Source organism: Dendrobates tinctorius, unplaced genomic scaffold, assembly GCF_039654945.1.
Source record: "Dendrobates tinctorius isolate UK_male_01 unplaced genomic scaffold, ASM3965494v1 ptg000249l, whole genome shotgun sequence".
NCBI classification, from domain to species: domain Eukaryota; kingdom Metazoa; phylum Chordata; class Amphibia; order Anura; family Dendrobatidae; genus Dendrobates; species Dendrobates tinctorius.
The window spans coordinates 457,188-475,753 of NW_027361916.1; the positions used below are offsets into that span (position 1 = coordinate 457,188).

Consider the following 18,566-nt stretch of genomic DNA (forward strand, 5'->3'; position numbering starts at 1 on the left):
ACCAGGAAAGATCTTTGAACAAATTATTAAACAACATGTATGTCAGTACCTGGATAAGAATGAAGTGATTAAACAGAGTCAGCATGGGTTTGTAACTAATAAGTCATGTCAGACTAACTTAATTTCCTTCTATGACGGAATCACTGATTGGGTGGATCAAGGAAATGCTGTAAATATAGTATATCTTGACTTCAGCAAAGCATTTGACAAAGTATCTCATACAATCCTTATTGAAAAAATGACTAAGTATGGAATGGACAAGGCAACTGTTAAGTGGATTCATAACTGGCTTAGTGATTGGACTCAAAGAGTGGTCATAAATGGCTGCACATCCAGTTGGAAGAATGTCTCAAGTGGGGTACCACAGGGCTCTGTCCTGGGCCCTGTATTGTTCAACATCTTTATCAACGATTTAGATGAAGGAATTGAGGGTAAACTGATTAAATTTGCTGATGACACAAAGCTAGGAGGGATAGCTAATACTAGAGAAGAGAGAGAGGATTCAAAAAGATATAAATAAACTGGAGAAGTGGGCAGCAACTAACAGAATGGTTTTTAACAGGGAAAAATGCAAAGTACTATATCTGGGCAATAAAAATGAAAAAAGCATATACAGAATGGGAGGAACAGGCCTAAGCAACAGCACATATGAAAAAGACTTGGGTATACTAATAGTTCACAGACTGAATATGAGTCAACAGTGTGATGCAGCAGCAAAAAAGGCAAATGCAATTCTAGGATGTATTAACAGAAGCATACAGTCTAGATCACGTGAAGTCATTATTTCCCTCTACTCCTCTTTGGTCAGACCTCATCTGGAATATTGTGTCCAGTTTTGGGCACCACATTTTAAAAAAGACATCAACAAACTGGAGCAAGTTCACAAAAGAGCAACCAGAATGGTGACCGGTCTGCAAACCCTGTCTTATGAGGAAAGGTTGCAGGATTTGGGATTGTTTAGTTTGCAAAAGAGAAGACTGAGAGGAGACTTTATAGCTATCTACAAATATCTAAACGGCTGTCATATTGTAGAAGGATCAACTTTATTCTCATTTGCACAAGGAAAGACTAGAAGCAATGGGATGAAACTGAATGGGAGGAGACACAGATTAGATATTAGAAAAAACTTTTTGACAGTTAGAGTGATCAATGAGTGGAACAAGCTGCCACGAGAAGTGGTGAGTTCTCCTTCAATGGAAGTCTTCAAACAGAGGCTGAACAGACATCTGATTGGGATGATTTAGCGAATCCTGCTTTGAGCAGGGGGTTGGACCAGATGGCCCAGGAGGTCCCTTCCAACTCTACGATTCTATGAGTCTATGATTCTACCACAACTCATGCTGCTCCGATACGGCAGAGAAATAGTGGTATACTACAAAGAAAAATACTTCACTTTTTACATCTCATGACGAGGCCCATCTATTTCTCCATACAGAATCATTGGTCCCATATAATGTTTGAAACAGTATATGATGAGCTCCACATAATGCTACAGTATATGTTGGTCCCCATGGATGAAGCTCCACTGTCTTATGGGCCCAAATAATGCTCCATACATAATGGGCCCCATTTCTAATGCTCTAGTGTATAATGGGCCCTGTAAATGCTGCTCCAGTGTCTGATGTCCACCTTTGGAATGTTCCAGTGTATGGTGGGCCCCATCTATCATTCTCCAGAGTATAGTGCTCCCCAAAAATTGCTGTCCCAACATTGAAAACAATGAAATAAGTCTCCTCGCTAGGGAATCCCTGTACTAGTCTGGACTCCTCGTCGTCCCCATCTTCCATCTCACTGCACAGTATTTCAACCTTGCAAGTGCTGTGATCCTGAGCAAGCAGGGGGGCCCACTCGTTGGCGACAGCACTGGCACAGGGCCCCTGATAGTACGGTGGTGTGTCTGACGGTGGGTGGGCCGAACCTGCACTTTCATCTGCAGCTTCCTCTTTGTCACCGTGTAAGATGGAACAGTATATGGGAAGGGTAACCTGAGTTTCATCAGGGTCAGATTCAGGCCGTGTAGAGTGCGAGGGGAATGTAGTGGTCTGGGTCAATGTACCAGCAGATTCATCGAGCAGTGGCTGGGCATCAGTGCACTTGTGTCTACCCCAGGAGTACGGTTGCCACAGTGGTATTACCTTCCTCCTAGGGAGTGTGATGTCATGCTTGGGAGCAAAGAAGGATCTCTCTAGCAGGTTAACTGATTGGGCGGCGTTATTCCCACGAGTCACGACCCTCCAAACAGCGTTTATGAATGCAAAGTGTTTGTTTTACGTGGGCAGTATGGTTGCAAAGCTGAACCTTAAAGGAATGTCCAAAAGGGCACCACCAGGAGTGGAGCCTGCGGCATTATTTGACTCAACACGGGCAACCTCAACCATCCAGCAACAAAAAAGATGCACACATTGCAAGCTTAATTCTGTTAACGAACAAGACTCCGTCATGCCCCGCGGTCCGAGTCCGGCTTACTAGAGGGACACGCGAGGCTCTGGCACGTGAGATTGGCCAACAACTGGTGTGTCATGCCCTTACATGTCCGTGGCTGCATGTGCGCTACACTGAAAGGGCCAGCATTTGTCGCTTACAGGTGCAGCTAACCCGCTGAACACCGTTAGTGATGGGGATCTGGGATTACAATTATTACCCGCGAACGATGATTTCCCAGTAAGTGCAGGTCAACCGCAATTCCGGAATTAGGCCTAACCATCATTCCTGAAAAAATGAAAAACTTACGTGTGCAAACCACAGGTGCTGTAGCTTGCTTAACAGCTCGCGAGCCGTTCTCAGGCCCAGTATGGATTACACGTGATTTCACAAAGGCGAGAAAGGGTACCGTATCACCGGATAACATGTATGGATAGCATAGTGTACACATTCAAAATATATGTCTATAGATCAGGAGGCAGGCTCAGACGGTGTCAGGCCCAGTATGGATTACACGTGATTGCACAAAGGTGAGAAAGGGTACTGTATCACCGGATAAAATGTATGGATAGCATAGTGTACACATTCAAAATATATGTCTATAGATCAGGAGGCAGGCTCAGACGGTGTCAGGCCCAGTATGGATTACACGTGATTGCACAAGGGTGAGAAAGGGTACCGTATCACCGGATAACATGTATGGATAGCATAGTGTACACATTCAAAATATATGTCTATAGATCAGGAGGCAGGCTCAGACGGTGTCAGGCCCAGTATGGATTTGACGGCCCAGACTACACAGTGGAGGAGCAGGGAGAGGTAAAGATTGCAAATGCTGGGGCCCTGCCCAAGCAAGGGGGGCCCACTCGTGGGCGTCGGTACTGGCACTGGGCCCCTCATAGTACGGTGGTGTGTCTGACGGCGGGTGTGCACCACCACCGTCAGAGACACTTGATTGCACTATGAGGGACCCTGTGCCCGTGCCCAAGAGTCGGCCTACCCACCTGTCCAGGGCAACGGCACTTGCACGGTTTCGTGCGCTAGGTGGTGACCCCGGCCATAGGGGGGGAGGCAGCACAGTTAGGGAGTTTTAGAAAGTGGCATATGTTGATGTTGGACATTCAGCTGATGCAAAAGGCGAAACTGTTCAAGTCCCAGGAAGAGGAGGACCAAAGCAAGCCATTTTTCTGTCAACCTATGTGTCATCAGGGGAAGGCGGGACAAAATTCTTGGAAACCCATGCATGGTTCATTTTAATGAAGGTTAGATCATCCACATTTTGGGTCGACAGACGGGTACATTTTTCTGTCAGGATTGATCCAGCAGCACTGAAGACTCTTTCTGATAGCACACTTGCAGCTGGGCAAGCAAGCTCCTGTAGCGCATATTGTGCCAATTCAGGCCAGGTGTCCAGTTTAGCGGCCCAATAGTCAAAGGGGAATGACCTGTGCGGGAGAACATCGATATGGGAAGAAAAGTAGTTTGCAACCATAGTTGACAAGTGCTGTCTCCTGTCACTTTCCATCGATGCAGTATTACCAGTCATGTGAGCGGGACTTGAAAAATCAGTCCACAACATGGTCATGAAACCCCTGTCTCCAATGCCACTTCTGATGTGTGCACCACGAACACCTCTTCCAAGCTGCCCCTGGCCCCTACGACTCATGTGAGAACCATCACCGCTGCTGTGTGCTGGGAATGCCTCAACCAACCGGTTTACCAGAGTAGCTTGTTTGTTAGCCAATATTAGATCAAGGTTCTCCTGTGGCATGATGTTTTGGAATTTGCCTTTATAGCATGGATCCAGGATGCTGGCCAACCAGTAGTCGTCATCGTTCATCATTTTGGCAATGCGGGGGTCCCTTTTTAGGATCTGCAAGGCATAATCTGACATGTGGGCCAATGTTCCCGGTGTCAATGATGCAGTGCGACTGCTTGGTGGAGGAGCACTTTCTGGCAAATCCACATCCCTCCAGTCACGCACAAACCCTGTACCAGACCTTGCCATGCCAACATTTTCTCTGGGCACACGAGAAGCATCCTCCTCCCCTAAATAATCATCCCCATCATCACCCTCCTCCTCCTCTTCCTCTTCTTCCTCCACCTCGTCCAGGACAGGTCCCGGAGCAGACAATGGCTGACTGTCATCAAGGATTTCCTCCTCCTCTTCGGCAACCTCGGCTGCAGATGCCTGCTCCTTAATGTGCATCAAAGTTTGCATGAGCAGACACATAAGTGGGATGCTCATGCTTATGATGGCGTCGTCTGCGCTTACCAGCCGTGTGCATTCCTCAAAACACTGAAGGACTTTACAGAGGTCTTTCAGCTTTGACCACTGCACACCTGTCAACTCCATGTCTGCCCTCAAAGTGCCTGTCCGGGTATCCTCCCACAAATGCATTATGGCCTGCCTCTGTTCACACAGCCGCTCAACCATGTGCAGGGTGGAGTTCCACCTTGTTGCAACGTCGATAATTAGCCGGTGCTTGGGAAGGTGTAGCAATCGCTGCAGCTTCTGCATACGACTGGAGTGTACGGGCGACCGGCGGATGTGCGAGCACAGTTTTCGAACCTTCTGGAGCAGGCCTGTTAACTCTGGATAATTATTGAGGAAGCACTGCACGAGCAGGTTCAAGGTGTGAGCCAAGCAAGGTATGTGTCTGAGTTTTGAAAGGGCTATGGCAGCCATAAAATTACGGCCGTTATCGCTGACTACCTTGCCTGCCTCAAGATGTAGACTGCCCAGCCATGACTCAGTTTGTTGCTGAAAGTAGTCGGCCAGTACCTCCGCGGTGTGTCTGTCGCCCATACACATCATCTTCAACACAGCCTGCTGACGCTTTCCACTAGCTGATCGATAGGGGGACACCTCGTGTGCAACACAGGCAGCTGCGGATGGAGTGCTGCTGCGACTGCGCTCTGGGGACGAGCTTTTGCTTCTAGAGGAGTAGGAGGAGGAGGGTCGAACGCCTACAGCCAACTGTTTCCTATACCGTGGGCTAGGCAGCACTGTCCCACCACCGCTGTCCCCTGTGGACCCTGCTTCCACCACATTAACCCAGTGCGCAGTGATGGACACGTAACGGCCCTGGCCATGCCGACTGGACCATGCATCAGTTGTGAGGTGCACCTTTCCACTCACTGATTGCTTGAGAGCGGTCCTTCACATGAAGGTGGAGGGCTGGGATGGCTTTGCGATAAAAGAAGTGGCGACTGGGTAGTTCATAGCGTGGTACTGCGTAGGCCATGAGTTCGCGGAAAGCTGCGCTTTCCACCAACCGATAGGGCATCATCTCCAACGAGATTAGTTTGGCAATGTGGGCGTTTAAACCCAGTGTACGCGGATGAGAGGATGAGTACTTTCTTGTCCTACTCATAGTCTCTGGCAGGGTGAGCTGGACTTGAGAGATGCCTATGGTGGAACTAGCGATGGACAGGGCGGACTGAGAGAGGGTTGATGATGGTGATGGAGTTGGTGTTCTTTCTGATGGCCTAGATTCAGTCTTTCGTTGATATAACATTGTGATTCCCTGACAGCTTTGGCCTTGCAACGACACCTCAACATTTGCTGCTGTGCTAACCGGTGGGCTTACAGTGGGGGAAACAATGTAGCGTTGCTGACTACCTTCTTTGGGAGCATTTGCACATGTGGTACTTGAGGTTTGGTGTTCCATCCACGCTTGCAAGTGCATGGTGGTTAAATGTCTAAGCATGCAACTGGTATTCAAATTTTTCAGATTTTTCCCTCGGCTAAAGGTCTTTGCGCACTTCTTACAGATAACCTTGGCCTGATCATTAGGATTTTGTTCAAAAAAGTGCCACACTACACTCTTCCTACTATGGAAGACATTTTGCGTCCTTGCACGCTGTGCTATTTTGACCGTCTGGCCAAGCAGTCCAGCAACTTTTTGGCTTTTTGTAACCCGTTTTTGGACTGCTCCGTGCCTGCCAGATAACAGCTGTTGCGATGTCGATGCCTGCTGCGGATGCTCCTCCTCTTCCGACCTATTGGCAGCGGCACCCTCTTCCCCCAATGGATGCCAATCTGGGTCAACAACTGGGTCATCCATCACCTCCTCTTCAATATCATGTGCACCTTCCTCTGTGTCACCGTGTACGGTGGTATAGTATGCGGGAAGGGGCACCTGAGTTTCATCAGGGTCAGAATCTGGCTCAGTACACTGCGAGGACAATGTCGTGCTCTGAGTGACTGTACCAGCAGAATCATCTATCAGTGGCTGTGCATCAGTGCACTCCATGTCAGATTCATCTTGGCCTGGGTAATTCACCATTTCACTTGATAACCCAGGCATGGTATGTGAAAACAGCTCCATGGAGTAATCTGTTGTGTGGCCTGCCGCATCCTTCAATTTTGGTTGGGGTGAAGGACACAAAGAAAGGTGTGGTTCATGACCATGAGCCTCCAAAGACGACTCAGTGCTTTTATTTTTTACAAGTTCAGAAGAGGAGGCGATAGAGCTGGAGGCCGAGTCAGCAATGTAGGCCAAAACTTGTTCCTGAAGCTCTGGCTTTAAAAGCGGTTTACCTACTCCCAGAAAAGGGAGCCTTCGAGGCCTTGTGGAGCCAGACGATGACGCAGGCTTAACACCTCCTGCATTAGGTGTTATTTTGCTTTTGCCACTACCAGCAGATCCAACACCAACACCATCATTAACAGCTGGCAACCCCCGCCCACTAACACGGCCTCTTACACCACACTTCCTCATTTTTTGAAAAATGTACCCACAATTCCACCAATGATATGGAACTGTAAAACAAGGTACAAGGTGTATATAGGACAGGGGAGAATTTAATTCTCCTACCACTTCTGGACACTGATGTATTGCGTGAGGCCCAATGTATATCACACCGCTGTATGATAGACTGAATTAGGCTGGTGTGTAAAATGTGATATATGACTGGAGAAATGGAATGTCCTTACATACTTCTGGACACTGATGTATTGTGTGAGGCCCAATGTATATCACACCGCTGTATGACAGGCTGAATTTGGCTGGTGTGAAAAATGTGATATATGACGGGAGAAATGGATTGTCCTTACACACTTCTGGACACTGATGTATTGTGTGAGGCCCAATGTTTATCACACCGCTGTATGACAGACTGAATTAGGCTGGTGTGAAAATGTGACATAGGATGGCAGAAATGGATTGTCCTTACACACTTCTGGACACTGATGTATTGTGTCAGGCCAGTGTATATCACACCGCTGTATGACAGGATGAATTTGGCAGGTGTGAAAAAGGTTATATAGGACGGGAGAAATGGAATGTCCTTACACATTTCTGGACACTGATGTATTATGTCAGGCCCAGTGTATATCACACCGCTGTATGACAGGATGAATTTGGCAGGTGTGAAAAATGTTATATAGGACGGGAGAAATGGAATGTCCTTACACACTTCTGGACACTGATGTATTGTGTCAGGCCCAGTGTATATCATCATCACACCGCTGTATGACAGGATGAATTTGGCAGGTGTGAAAAATGTTATATAGGACGGGAGAAATGGAATGTCCTTACACACTTCTGGACACTGATGTATTGTGTCAGGCCCAGTGTATATCACACCACTGTATGACAGGATGAATTTGGCAGGTGTGAAAAATGTTATATAGGACAGGGCAGTGTTATGATAGAGTTACCGTAGGAGGCAGACACAAAAATAGGAGCTACGTCCAGAAAACCAGAGAAGTTGGCAACTATCAGATTGCAGACCCCTGAACCTATCAACACAACTAGCAGTAGCCGTGGGGGGTTCCTACGATGCCCTAGACCCCTCGATCACAGCCAGAGAGCTAAATAGCCTAAAGACAGAAAAGGAAATCTAAACTGCCCCAGAGCAGACCCCAAAGCAAAAGGCAGCCCCCAACATATAATGACGGTGAAGATGAAAAAACACTCACACAGATAGAAAGATAGGCTGAGCAAAAGATGGGGCCCAAACTAATCTAAACAGGACAGGAAAGGAAGGTTGCTATCTGCAATCTGCCAAAACCCTGTAAAAGACATAAGCCAACCAGCTGATATGGAAAAAGGCCCTGAAGCAGCTAGGCTTCAAAAACTAAATCAGCACTCAGGTATTTTCAGAGGACAGAGCTAAAGGAATTCAGCTCACCCCAGCAGGGAATGGCAGAAATCCAGAAAAACAAAGCAAAAACGAAGTCAAAGCACAAATGCAAAAAGTAGAGCAGAAAACTTAGCTTTAGAAGAGCAGGAGTTCAGACTGGTCTCCAAGGATCCCACAGAGAAATCACCCACAGGACAGGAGGGCGTCGACAGCCTTATATCCAGTCAGTAACTCCACTCAGCCAGTCATCATCATTAGGCTCAGATGCCTGATAATCAGGCTCACTACCTTTCCTTACCAGAAGAGGGAGTTCATCGGGCCTCAGTGTTGAAGGGAAAAAATGAACTCACAACAGGGCAGGATTGGAATCTCCCTAGAGTGTAGGTCTGTAAGAACAGAACAACTCCTCGACTTATCCTTACAGAGTCACACCCTTAGCTTCACTGTGGCCATGATAACAGCCGTTACACGGTACTGAGAGAGCAGCGTGCACGTACACCGCTGTCCGGTGTGTTCAATTGTCAAGCTCCGTGTTTTTTTAGTATACGGACTGACACACGCTGTCGCTCTATAGTTTTGAATGTAATCAAACAGCAAATAGACTACACTGTTTGAAAAACAGACAAAACTATAATGTGGAGGTCTGTAAGAATGGAACAACTCCTCGACTTATCCTTACAGAGTCACACACAGATAGCTTCACTGTGGCCGTGATAACAGCCATTACACGGTACTGAGAGAGGAGCGTACCCCGCTGTACGGTGTGTGAAAAATGAACGCTCAGTAACTCACAAGGACAAAACAAAATCTGGATTGCTTTGAAAAAAGCAGTTTGCTCAGCAGTGGGCACATAGCAATGCAGCTACCAGGTAGCCTTAAAAGGCAGCCTAATAACCAACAGAGATGATGCACCAAAATATAGCCTCCCCTTGCACTGCACAGTGACTGGTGTGTTGTACAGGCAAAATCGCTAGCAGCAGCTGATTTTTTTTCTTCTTCCCTGCCTAACGCTCTCCCTACAGAATCTGCAGCAGCAGCATCTCTCCCTATACTGAGATCAGCAGAAGTAAGATGGCGGTCGGCGTGCACACCCTTTTATACCCCCTGTGATGCCCCCCAAAGCAAGCCAATCACTTGCATGCCCTTCTCAAAGATGGTGGGGACCGCTGCCTATGTCATCACGTTGCCCACAGTGTCCGCTCTTCCTCATTGGCTGAAAAAGGGTGCTGAAGCATGTTTTGAAACGCGACTTTGGCGCTAAAGTCGCCGACCTCGTGGCCGACCTCACGCTGAGGTCGGGTTTCGTTTCATGAAACCCGACTTTGGCGAAAGTCGGCGACTTTTGAATTTTTTCGACCCGTTTCGCTCAACTCTACTGCAGAGTTATATGGTCAAAAATTCCGAAAGTGGGCGATCCTTACTACATGCAATGATGGTGCATTGGCAGCTCTCTTTCGGAAGGGTTTATCAGAGACCGTAAAACATGTTATGGTGGGATTTCCTGTTCCCTCTGGTCTTGATGAGTCTATGTCATTAGCCATTCCAGTTGATCGGCGTTTACGTGAATGTAAAACTACACGGGAGGCGCTGCCACCTTTTGAACAAGCGTCTGAACCTATGCGATGTGATAGGGTTTTGTCTAGGGCGCAACGTCAGGAGTTTAGAAGGCATAATAAGTAGAGTTGAGCGAAACGGGTCGAAAAAATTCAAAAGTCACTGACTTTTGGCAAAGTCGGGTTTCATGAAACGAAACCCGACCCTAGGATGAGGTCGGCCACGAGGTCGGCGACTTACGCGCCAAAGTCGCGTTTCAAAAGTTTGTTTTGCGCTCTTTTTCAGCCAATCAGGATCCACGGACACTGTGGGCAACGTGATGACCTAGGCACGGGTCACCACCATCTTTCAGAAGGGCATGCAAGTGATTGGCTTGCTTTGGTGGGCGTCACAGGGGGTATAAAAGGGCGTGCACGCCGACCGCCATCTTACTTCTGCCGATCTTAGTATAGGGAGAGGTTGCTGCTGATTCTGTAGGGAGAGCGTTAGGCAGGGAAGAAGACAAAAAAACTGCTTCTGCTGCTAGCGATTTGGCCTGCACAACACACAAGTCACTGTGTGTGCAGTGCAAGGGGAGGCTATATTGTGGTGTATCAGTGGTGTTGGTTGTTGGGCTGCCTTTTAAGGCTTCCTGACACGCTGGCATTGCTGTTTACCCACTGCTTCGCAAACTGCTTTTTTAAAAGCAATCCAATCTCCCTTATCCTCTAGTCACTTTTGTCACAGCTGTGCCATCGAGCGTGTCACATAGCGCTCAGATATCAGTGGGCCTCACACAATCCACAAGTGTCCAGTGTCCAAAAGTGTGCGCAGAGATTCAAAATCTCCATTATCCTCTCGTCACTTTGGTCACAGGCAGCTGTGCCATCGAGCGTGTCACATAGCGCTCAGATATCAGTGGGCCTCACACAATCCACAAGTGTCCAGTGTCCAAAAGTGTGCGCAGAGATTCAAAATCTCCATTATCCTCTCGTCACTTTGGTCACAGGCAGCTGTGCCATCGAGCGTGTCACATAGCGCTCAGATATCAGTGGGCCTCACACAATCCACAAGTGTCCAGTGTCCAAAAGTGTGCGCAGAGATTCAAAATCTCCATTATCCTCTCGTCACTTTGGTCACAGGCAGCTGTGCCATCGAGCGTGTCACATAGCGCTCAGATATCAGTGGGCCTCACACAATCCAGAAGTGTCCAGTGTCCAAAAGTGTGCGCAGAGATTCAAAATCTCCATTATCCTCTCGTCACTTTGGTCACAGGCAGCTGTGCCATCGAGCGTGTCACATAGCGCTCAGATATCAGTGGGCCTCACACAATCCACAAGTGTCCAGTGTCCAAAAGTGTGCGCAGAGATTCAAAATCTCCATTATCCTCTCGTCACTTTGGTCACAGGCAGCTGTGCCATCGAGCGTGTCACATAGCGCTCAGATATCAGTGGGCCTCACACAATCCACAAGTGTCCAGTGTCCAAAAGTGTGTGCAGAGATTCAAAATCTCCATTATCCTCTCGTCACTTTGGTCACAGCTGTGCCATCGAGCCTGTCACATAGCGCTCAGATATCAGTGGGCCTCACACAATCCACAAGTGTCCAGTGTCCAAAAGTGTGCGCAGAGATTCAAAATCTCCATTATCCTCTCGTCACTTTTGTCACAGGCAGCTGTGCCATCGAGCCTGTCACATAGCGCTCAGATATCAGTGGGCCTCACACAATCCACAAGTGTCCAGTGTCCAAAAGTGTGCGCAGAGATTCAAAATCTCCATTATCCTCTCGTCACTTTGGTCACAGGCAGCTGTGCCATCGAGCGTGTCACGTAGCGCTCAGATATCAGTGGGCCTCACACAATCCACAAGTGTCCAGTGTCCAAAAGTGTGCGCAGAGATTCAAAATCTCCATTATCCTCTCGTCACTTTGGTCACAGGCAGCTGTGCCATCGAGCGTGTCACATAGCGCTCAGATATCAGTGGGCCTCACACAATCCACAAGTGTCCAGTGTCCAAAAGTGTGCGCAGAGATTCAAAATCTCCATTATCCTCTCGTCACTTTGGTCACAGGCAGCTGTGCCATCGAGCGTGTCACATAGCGCTCAGATATCAGTGGGCCTCACACAATCCACAAGTGTCCAGTGTCCAAAAGTGTGCGCAGAGATTCAAAATCTCCATTATCCTCTCGTCACTTTTGTCACAGGCAGCTGTGCCATCGAGCCTGTCACATAGCGCTCAGATATCAGTGGGTCTCACACAATCCACAAGTTTCCAGTGTCCAAAAGTGTGCGCAGAGATTCAAAATCTCCATTTTCCTCTCGTCACTTTTGTCACAGGCAGCTGTGCCATCGAGCCTGTCACATAGCGCTCAGATATCAGTGGGCCTCACACAATCCACAAGTGTCCAGTGTCCAAAAGTGTGCGCAGAGATTCAAAATCTCCATTATCCTCTCATCACTTTTGTCACAGGCAGCTGTGCCATCGAGCCTGTCACATAGCGCTCAGATATCAGTGGGCCTCACACAATCCAAAAGTGTCCACTGTCCACAAGTGTGTGCAGAAATTCTAAATCTCCCCTGTCCTATAGGCACCTTGTACCTTGTTTTACATTACTATATAGTTTGTTGGATTTTGTCTACATTTCTACCAAAAATGAGGAAGGTTGGTGGAAGAGGCCGTGGAATTGGGCGGGGGTTGGCAGCTGGTAATGATGGTGTTGGTGGTGGATCTGATGGTAGTGGCAAGAGCAAAATAGGACCGAATGCAGGAGGTGCTGACCCTGCGTCATCGTCTGGCTACATAAGGCCTCGAACGCTTAGTTTTCTAGGAATTGGCAAACCGCTTTTAAAGGCAGAGCATCAGGAAAAAGTTTTGTCTTACATTGCTGAAAAGTAAAAGCACTGAGTCGTCATTGGAGGCTCATGTTCATGAACCACACCTTTCCTTGTGTCCTTCACCCCAACCAAGATTGAAGGATGACGCAGGCCATACTACTGATTACTCCATGGAGCTGTTTTCACATACCATGCCTGGATTATCAAGTGAAATGGTGAATTACCCAGGCCAAGATGAATCTGACATGGAGTGCACTGATGCACAGCCGCTGATGGATAATTCTGCTGGTACGTTCACTCAGAGCACGACATTGTCCCCGCAGTGTACAGAGCCAGATTTTGACCCTGATGAGACTCAGGTGCCCCTTCCCGCACACTATACCACCATACACGGTGACACAGAGAAAGGTGCACATGACATAGAAGAGGAGGTGATGGATGACCCAGTTGTTGACCCAGATTGGCATCCATTGGGGGAAGAGGGTGCTGCTTCCAATAGCTCAGATGAGGAACATCCACAGCAGACATCGACATCGCAACAGCTGTTATCTGGCAGGCCCGGAGCACTCCAAAGACAGGTTCCAAACATCAAAAGAGTTGCTGGACAGCTTGTCCAGAGGGTCAAAAGATCACAGCGTGCTAGGCCGCAAAATGTCTGCCAAAGTAGGAAGAGTGCAGTGTGGCACTTTTTTGAACAAAATCCTCATGATCAGGCCAAGGTTATCTGTAAGAAGTGCGCAAAGACCTTTAGCCGAGGGAAAAATCTGAAAAATTTGAATACCAGTTGCATGCTTAGACATTTAACCAGCATGCACTTGCAAGCGTGGACACAACACCAAACCTCAAGTGCCACATGTGCAACTGATCACAACGAAGGTAGTCAGCAACGCTACATTGCTTCCCCCACTGTAAGCCCACCGGTTAGCACAGCAGCAAATGTTGAGGTATCGTTGCAAGACCACAGCAGTCAGGGAATCCCACTGTTATATCAATGAAAGACTGATTCTAGGCCATCAGAAAGAACACCAACTCCATCACCATCATCAACCCTCTCTCAGTCCGCCCTGTCCACCGCTACTTCCACCATATGCAGCTCTCAAGTCCAGCTCACCCTCCCAGACACTATGAGTAGGTCAAGAAAGTACTCAGTCTCTCATCCGCGTACACTGGGTTTGAACGCCCACATTGCCAAACTAATCTCGTTTGAGATGATGCCCTTTCGGTTGGTGGAAAGCACAGCTTTCCGCGAACTCATGGCCTATGCAGTACCACGCTATGACCTACCCAGTCGCCACTTCTTCTCTCGCAAAGCCATCCCAGCCCTCCACCATCATGTGAAAGACCGAATTGTCCATGCACTCAAGCAGTCAGTGAGCGGAAAGGTGCACCTCACAACTGATGCATGGTCCAGTCGGCATGGCCAGGGCCGTTACGTGTCCATCACTGCTCACTGGGTTAATGTGGTGGATGCAGGGTCCACAGGGGACAGCGGTGGTGGGACAGTGCTGCCTAGCCCACGGTATAGGAAACAGTTGGCTGTAGGCGTTCGACCCTCCTCCTCCTCCTCCAGAAGCGAAAGCTCGTCCACAGAGCGCAGTCGTACGAGCACTCCATCTGCAGCTGCCACTGTTGCACACGATGTGTCCCCCTATCGAGCAGCTAGTGGAAAGCGTCAGCAGGCTGTGTTGCAGATGATGTGTTTGGGCGACAGACACACCGCCGAGGTGCTGGCAGAGTACTTGAAGCGACAAACTGAGTCATGGCTGGACAGTGTACATCTTGAGGCAGGCAAGGTAGTTAGTGATAACGGCCGTAATTTTGTGGCAGCCATAGCCCTTTCAAAACTCAGCCACATACCTTGCTTGGCTCACACCTTGAACCTGGTGGTGCAGTGCTTCCTCAAAAATTATCCGGAGTTAACAGCCCTGCTCCAGAAGGTGCGAAGACTGTGCGCGCACATCCGCCGGTCGCCTGTACACTCCGTTCGTATGCAGAAGCTGCAGCGATTGCTCCACCTTCCCAACCACCGCCTCATTATCGACATTGCAACAAGGTGGAACTCCACCCTGCACATGGTGGAGCGGCTGTGCGAGCAGAGGCAGGCCATAATGCATTTGTGGGAGGATACACGGCCAGGCACTTTGAGAGCAGACATGGAGTTGACAGGCGTGCAGTGGTCGAAGCTGAAAGACCTTTGTAAAGTCCTTCAGTGTTTTGAGGAATGCACACGGCTGGTAAGCGCAGACGACGCCATCCTAAGCATGAGCATCCCACTTATGCGTCTGCTCATGCAAACTTTGACGCACCTTAAGGAGCAGGCGTCTGCAGCCAATGTTGATGAGGAGGAAGAGGAGGAGGGAATCCTTGATGACATTCAGCCATTGTCTGCTCAGGGACCTCTCCTGGACGAGGTGGAGGAAGAAGAGGAGGAGGAGGAGGATGATGGGGATGATTACTTAGGGGAGGAGGATGCATCTCGTGGGGCAAGTGAAAATGTTGGTGTGGCAAGGTCTGGTACAGGGTTTGTGCGTGACTGGAGGGATGTGGATTTGCCAGAAAGTGCTCCTCCACCCAGCACTCGCAGTGCATCATTGACACCGGGAACATTGGCCCACATGTCAGATTATGCCTTGCGGATCCTAAAAAGGGACCCCCGCATTGCCAAAATGATGAACGATGACGACTACTGGTTGGCCAGCATCCTGGATCCACGCTATAAAGGCAAATTACAAAACATCATGCCACAGGAGAACCTTGACCTAATATTGGCTAATAAACAAGCAACTCTGGTAAATCGGTTGCTTGAGGCATTCCCAGCACACAGCAGCGGTGATGGTTCTCACACGAGCCGTACGGGCCGGGGGCAGCTTGGCAGAGGTGTTCGTGGTGCACACAGCAGAAGTGGCATTGGAGACAGGGGTTTCATGACAATGTTGTGGACTGATTTTTCAAATACCGCTCACACAACTGGTAATACTGCATCGATGGAAAGTGACAGGAGACAGCAGTTGTCAACTATGGTTACAAACTACTTTTCCTCCCATATCGATGTTCTCCCACACAGGTCATTCCCCTTTGACTATTGGGCCGCTAAACTGGACACCTGGCCTGAATTGGCCCAATATGCCTTACAGGAGCTCACTTGCCCAGCTGCAAGTGTGCTATCGGAAAGAGTCTTCAGTGCAGCTGGATCAATCCTGACAGAAAAAAGGACCCGTCTATCAACCCAAAATGTGGATGATCTAACCTTCATTAAAATGAACCACGCATGGGTTTCCAAGGATTTTGTCCCACCTTCCCCTGATGACACATAGGGTGACAGAAAAATGGCTTGCTTTGGTCCACCTCTTCCTGGTACTTCACCTATTTCGCCTTTTGCATCAGCTGAATGTCCAACATCAACATATGCCACTTTCTAAAACTCCCTAACTGTGCTGCCTACCCCCCATGGCCGGGGTCACCACCTACCGCACGACACCGTGCGAGTGCCGTTGCCCTGGACAGGTGGGTAGGCCGACTCTTGGGCGCGGGCACTGGCACAGGGTCCCTCATAGTGCAATCAAGTGTCTCTGACGGTGGTGGTGCACACCCGCCGTCAGACACACCGCTGTACTATGAGGGGCCCAGTGCCAGTACCGACGCCCACGAGTGGGCCCCCCTTGCTTGGGCAGGGCCCCAGCATTTGCAATCTTTACCTCTCCCTGCTCCTCCGCTGTGTAATCTGGGCCGTCAAATCCATACTGTGCCTGACACCGTCTGAGCCTGCCACCTGAGACATATATTTTGAATGTGTACGCTATCCATACATGTTATCCGGGGATACGGTACCCTTTCTAACCTTTGTGCAATCACGTGCAATCCATACTGGGCCTAACACCGTCTGAGCCTGCCTCATGCTGTATAGACATATATTTTGAATGTGTACGCTATCCATACATGTTATCCAGGGATACGGTACCCTTTCTAACCTTTGTGAAATCACGTGCAATCCATACTGGGCCTAACACCGTCTGAGCCTGCCTCATGCTGTATAGACATATATTTTGAATCTGTACGCTATCCATACATGTTATCCGGGGATACGGTACCCTTTCTAACCTTTGTGCAATCACGTGCAATCCATACTGGGCCTAACACCGTCTGAGCCTGCCTCATGCTGTATAGACATATATTTTCAATGTGTACGCTATCCATACATGTTATCCGGGGATACGGTACCCTTTCTAACCTTTGTGCAATCACGTGCAATCCATACTGGGCCTAACACCGTCTGAGCCTGCCTCATGCTGTATAGACATATATTTTGAATGTGTACGCTATCCATACATGTTATCCAGGGATACGGTACCCTTTCTAACCTTTGTGCAATCACGTGCAATCCATACTGGGCCTAACACCGTCTGAGCCTGCCTCATGCTGTATAGACATATATTTTGAATGTGTACGCTATCCATACATGTTATCCAGGGATACGGTACCCTTTCTAACCTTTGTGCAATCACGTGCAATCCATACTGGGCCTAACACCGTCTGAGCCTGCCTCATGCTGTATAGACATATATTTTGAATGTGTACGCTATCAATACATGTTATCCGGGGATACGGTACACTTTCTAACCTTTGTGCAATCACGTGCAATCCATACTGGGCCTAACACCGTCTGAGCCTGCCTCATGCTGTATAGACATATATTTTGAATGTGTACGCTATCCATACATGTTATCCAGGGATACGGTACCCTTTCTAACCTTTGTGCAATCACGTGCAATCCATACTGGGCCTAACACCGTCTGAGCCTGCCTCATGCTGTATAGACATATATTTTGAATGTGTACGCTATCCATACATGTTATCCAGGGATACGGTACCCTTTCTAACCTTTGTGCAATCACGTGCAATCCATACTGGGCCTAACACCGTCTGAGCCTGCCTCATGCTGTATAGACATATATTTTGAATGTGTACGCTATCCATATATGTTATCCGGGGATACGGTACCCTTTCTAACCTTTGTGCAATCACGTGCAATCCATACTGGGCCTAACACCGTCTGAGCCTGCCTCATGCTGTATAGACATATATTTTGAATGTGTACGCTATCCATACATGTTATCCAGGGATACGGTACCCTTTCTAACCTTTGTGCAATCACGTGCAATCCATACTGGGCCTAACATCGTCTGAGCCTGCCTCATGCTGTATAGACATATATTTTGAATGTGTACGCTATCCATACATGTTATCCAGGGATACGGTACCCTTTCTAACCTTTGTGCAATCACGTGCAATCCATACTGGGCCTAACACCGTCTGAGCCTGCTTCATGCTGTATAGACATATATTTTGAATGTGTACGCTATCCATACATGTTATCCGGGGATACGGTACCCTTTCTAACCTTTGTGCAATCACGTGCAATCCATACTGGGCCTAACACCGTCTGAGCCTGCCTCATGCTGTATAGACATATATTTTGAATGTGTACGCTATCCATACATGTTATCCAGGGATACGGTACCCTTTCTAACCTTTGTGCAATCACGTGCAATCCATACTGGGCCTAACACCGTCTGAGCCTGCCTCATGCTGTATAGACATATATTTTGAATGTGTACGCTATCCATACATGTTATCCAGTGATACGGTACCCTTTCTAACCTTTGTGCAATCACGTGCAATCCATACT

General features: G+C 48.4%; 1 protein-coding gene across 1 annotated transcript in view; it reads left to right on the forward strand.

Annotated features, from left to right (window-relative positions):
* The window catches only part of LOC141063248 (gastrula zinc finger protein XlCGF66.1-like), an 815,244-nt gene that overhangs the window by 77,849 nt on the left and 718,829 nt on the right, over positions 1–18,566 (forward strand). The gene's annotated exons all lie outside the window — the stretch shown is intronic.